A 5271-nucleotide genomic window follows, 5' to 3' on the forward strand; every position below is an offset into this window, starting at 1 on the left:
TGTACCTTGGAAGGAAGATGAAGATGACCCAACTATCTCTTTACTCGGAGTACTTCCCTAAGTGCCACTGATTGTCATCTTTTTTTCCCCAGCTCACAAATTTGAGCCAAAAGTAGTTATGTCTGGATTGTCTTTCATGGGTTTGTTCAGTCCTATTTGGAATCCCTGGGCAGCTTTTTTAGCTTGGATCATGAGTTTCTGTTCCTACTCATCATACAGAATTAAACTCACTCCTTTCTGTCCTATACACTGCAGTTTTATACCTCTTAGTTTTTTGGGGCTTTTGGGAAGGGCTTTGTGTTTTCCTGGAAGAACAGTGAACAGCTTCAGAGCACTCCTGGTGTTTCTGTTCTTGCCCCGTCACATTCAGGCTTCACAGCTTACAGAGAGGTCATTCTTTTAAAGTGTGTCACTTGGAGAGACCCTTATAATTTTCTGTCTATCCAGGTATCCTTCCTGTATGCTGCATTCCAATTGTCCTGTTAAAAAGTTTTCAAGATACAAGAGCATATTCTGCCTATATTTTTCTTTCCCCAGCTGCTTTTCAGACTATTCCTTGTTTTGAGGTGATGTTTTCTTAGATCTCTTTAAAACTGGGGGCTCATTCCTTTCATACTAACTCAGTGCTTACTTCTTCACTGTGAAACTGAAATATTTTAAATCACTGTTCTATATGCATCAGTTCATTGGTATTGAATTTCATCTGTATTTTATTTCCCAGGAGCTCAGTGTTCAGGCCTGGTCTTTAATATCTGGATGAAACAACATTTGTGACCCACTGTTCATCATCTTTTCCAAGGCATTAGTTTTCTGCTAATTAGGACAAATATGGCATTGCTCCACTGTAAACTTTTAAAAGTAAAATCTGGTCATACGAATGGTTTCCTCCCATGCATTGTTTATTGACTTATCTAAAGGATTGGATTAGATAGGAGTCATATCTCTCAAATGAAAGCAGTGTTTAGCTCTCTGTAAAATAACACTTGCTATTGTGTTCACTGCTTTTTCCTAAGTTCTTGCCATTTGGCTTGTGGGTTAAAACAAAGGGGAATTACAGGATTGCAGCAGAAATTCTGTGCAGGAAACAATTTGTTCCTCCTCTTGAATTACTGATGGTACCAGAAGAACTCCGAGGAGATGTTATGCAAGCTAAGAACATGCCTTTTTCAAGGATTTTGAGCACAGATACAACTGTGTCCACTGTTTTGGCCACTGTTTAATTAAAACAGAAAATGAATTTTGAAACGTAAACAAGATAACATAGATAATAGTAGTGCATCCCAATAACAGTTCAAGTAAGATGTACTCAGCTGCAGAATGAGATTAAGTTCTTTAAGGGGGAAAAGTTGCACAGAAATATGAATGGGAAAAAGAAGTGCAAAAATAATTTTGTAGTTTGTTTGCTACCATGAGGAATACTATCCAAAGCTAAGGCCCTGATCTGTCCCTCAGAGAAATCTGGGTTTGCACAGGCCTGGGGCTTTCAGGCTTGAGCATCAGCAGTGATGTAATTTGAACAGAAAAATCTCAGATTAAACCTTCCATTCCCATCAGCAGTAGGTAGAGGGAGTAGTGCAAAGGTTAGCACAGCCTGCAGCTGGGAGAACTGGTCAGGCTGGGATTTCTCCTGCAGGATTTAAGGAGATGGAGTAAAGGACAAAGTTGTGTATTTATCCCATTCACCTGCTAATGTCCTATTTTGACATCTGTCCTGTATTGCTTCTTCACTTTGAGCACTTTCTTTGTGTCATAACTTGCTGAGTAATTTTTTTTTTTATATAATGCTTCCTCTGATTTTCCTGGTAGTGAGGGGGAAGGTGTATTTTTCTAGAAATTCCTAATCCTCTATGAACATTCTGCAGTCTTAGAATATGACAACTTTGAATAAATAAATGTTACAGTGGATAGAAACAATTTACTTTCATGAGAAAAAGCTCCTTGGTACAAAGCAGTTTTTAACATTATGAAGTTTTATTACTCATTTTCTGCATAGCTCAAGGCATTACCTAAGTCTGTATCATTTTAGAAATCTTGCTACTAAGGTTTTCTTTCTCACTCCCTAATGCTTTGTTGACCAAGCAGCATTAACTTCCTCTTCTCCAGCTGAAGTCCTCTGTAGCTTTAGATCAGCCTTTTATCTGAAGTTTATGTTACTGCAATTGTATTATGTTAACTGGATTCCTTGGGGGGAGAATTAGAAAGGAAGTTAGAGGTACCAAGATGTGGCCAGTCACTGAACATAGCAGTGCTTTAATTTTTGTTTCAAAGGCCTTCTGTAAAGGAAAAAAATACATTGTAATCTTCTAGGCAGAGGATTTGGTGTTTTCAGACTCCCAGCTAACATGAGGGACAATCTCAGCTTTAGACATTAAAATCCTTGGGAGGATTGTTCTTCCTTCATGGACTCCAGTGAGTACCCCTTGCCAGCTCTTAGTTTGGGGTTTTTCCCCAGCTATAATAAGTGTGACAGCCAGAGGTGTTGTCAGGTTAGCAGGTATATCTTACCTTTATTTTCTTTTGCAAAATACATGTAATTCTTGCCTATTGGAATTCTCACTACAATGAAAAAAAGCAAGAGAATCAAATTATTTGTCAGAATTGGAGCCACTTAGCAGAGCTGATACCTGACTCAGCAGATCTGGCTTGCAAGAATTTGTGTGAATGCTTTGGTTTTGGAGCACAGATTTTATTTTTAAACTTTTACTTGAGTTTTGTGTTTTCAGCCCTGCTGCTTTGCCTAATCAGAAATAGCTTCAGTGCAGAACAATACACTTTTGAAAATGCATGTATGTGACACAGTCTGGCAGGTGGCATTGTGGAGGCTTTGCCTGTGTACAGCTCATCCTGGTACAGTGTGGGATCCCTCTGGAAAGCAGTAGAGTGAGGAGGCTGTGAACAGCTGAGCACCATTCATGGCAGCTGGGTTAGAGAGCTGCATTTTTGGGCAATAGATCATTCCAGAATGCAGGAGGACGGGATAAAGGGCCTTGACACATCTTCCCTCTTAGAAAAAACGCAGATAGTCACAAGGCTGGTTTTGTCCTTTTCCCATATGTCCAATCCATCTGAGGTCAGATTCAACTCTTACCTCCTTGGAACAGGAAATCCATCGCTTCCTGCTCTGCAGAGCACCGAGAGCACTGCATGTCAGCTCTTGTTAAGCAGAAAAGGGTAAGAATGCAATTAGCCTGGTGGATAAAAGGCAGGGAAAAGTCTCTTAACTATGAAAAATCAACACTTGAGGAAGCAAACCACATGTGGAGAACAAATGCTGGAAAAAGCCCCAACTGTTTGGAACAAATGCCTTTATTACTTAAATAAACAGCAGTGTAATTTGTTGGAGTGACAGTGTGAGCTGTTCTGTACCCTGTATCTGTAAGGAGAATTCATTGCTAACTTAAAAGCAGATGGCTTTGTATGGCCCTGGGTGGGTTTTCTGGGAAATGTTAGTTATATGCTATGATACAGGAACAGAAACACCCTAATAATGCTGCAGCAGGCTGAAAGGAACATGGATAGTATAAAACAAGTACAAAATATGCTGTGTCTGTTTCCCATATTTCAGGTAGATTAAAAGCAGTCATGGCTTTTTAAATTTTTTTTTAACAATACGTATCCTCTGGGAGAACAGACATATCAGAGTTCATTTGGATCAAGACACAGATGCCAATAGGCTCATGGTTAGACACTGTTGTGAATTCTTATGTTTGAAAAATACTTCCCTTCCTGCTTTGGAGACAAAACCCCCTTTTATTCCTTGTGTTTTGATTATTCATTTTTTGAAGCAAAATGACTGCAAGTTACTTAGAAGAATTTTAATGATTTCTTTCTCTCCTTTCATATAAAGGCACAATATCAGCACATAGCAGTGAGCACTTCAGGAATGTCAGTGTTTCTGTAGAATGTTAATCAGATAAATAAAGGTGAGAATAAAGAACATTTTGTTACCTTTTAAGATACAACTAAAACTTAAACTTCCAGATTGCCTCAACCAGGCAGATCACAAGTTGATGCCTGGAGAACCACTGTTCTTGGAGCTTGTGCTTCAGTAGATCTGCTTACACCTTTTGTTCTCTGCCATGTTGCTGTCTGATTGGTGTGTCTTATTTAAGTTTCTCATATCACAAGTAAATTTAGCCTGTTTAGGACAGTGACAGTAGTTGCAGAGCTGAACAGGTCTCACATGGAATATACTGCATGGTGCAGCTTTGGCCCTGGACAATGCTAAAGTCTGCAAGAATTTCTTTGAAATCTTAGAGCTCAAGGTAGGCAAGCCTGTCCTTGACCACCACAGGGGCTTTTTACTGCTGGGCAGTGCAGAAAGTTGTGTTCTGCCCAGGGTGCTCTGTGCCAAGCCCATGGCAAAGCACTCTTGTGGCACACACTGTCCCAGCTGCCCCAGCAGCTGTTTGCCCAAGGGCCTGGTTCTCTGTCATCTGTGAGAGCTGAAGAAATAATCATACCGAAGTTTAAACTGAGTCTTGAGTTTTTAAACCTGGAAATGTTTTTTTCATGCAGGCTGCAGCCACCACTCAGGCCTGACAGCAGGGAAGGTGTAAGACTATGAAGACTCAAGTTTGACTGGAAATGTCTCCCTCAGCTTATTCTGTGCTGTGAGTGTTGCAGTGGAAATTCTTTGCTCTGAAAGCTCCAGAAAGCTGCAGTGAACAAAAGCAGTGTCTGCTGAGTCCATGTACCATGGCAGGGCAGAGCCTTTGGCTTAGTGGTGTGTCAGAACAGTTTTAGATAAATTTTACTCCATCTCTGGTTTTCCTGAGAATTTGTGTAGATGATGGAAATGCAGTACTGAGCCTGGAGAAAGGGAATTGTGAGTCTGGGGTATGTTGATGTAGGAGAGTAAGATGTGAAAGAAGTGAAAGCTTGGAGAAAAAAAAAAAAAAAAAAAAAAAAGCCTGTACAAGTAATTTGTAGCACAGTGTGAGAGTGTGTTACCTTTGCACCTGGGATATCTGATGTCTGACTCTTGTGTGCCTCTGTTTCCCCAATAAAGGAGGCACAATGCCCCTCTTTTTATAATGCCCTCTACTTCCTCTAGTTGCTACCTGATAACAAATTACTATACTTCTACAGCAAAAACACATATAAAAATGCACTTTGGGGAAGAGTGAATGCTGGTCACTTCCTCACTCTTGTGGGCTGCTCTGGCATCCATAATGAGTGAGGTAATCCCCCTACCCCTTCTCCCTGAATAAACTGTGCACATTTTGTTGTATGGACTCAGGGTACTGTAATACAGAAATACTAGCAGGC

The sequence above is a fragment of the Erithacus rubecula genome (genome assembly GCF_903797595.1).
Source record: "Erithacus rubecula genome assembly, chromosome: 10".
In the NCBI taxonomy this organism is placed as follows: Eukaryota; Metazoa; Chordata; class Aves; order Passeriformes; family Muscicapidae; genus Erithacus; species Erithacus rubecula.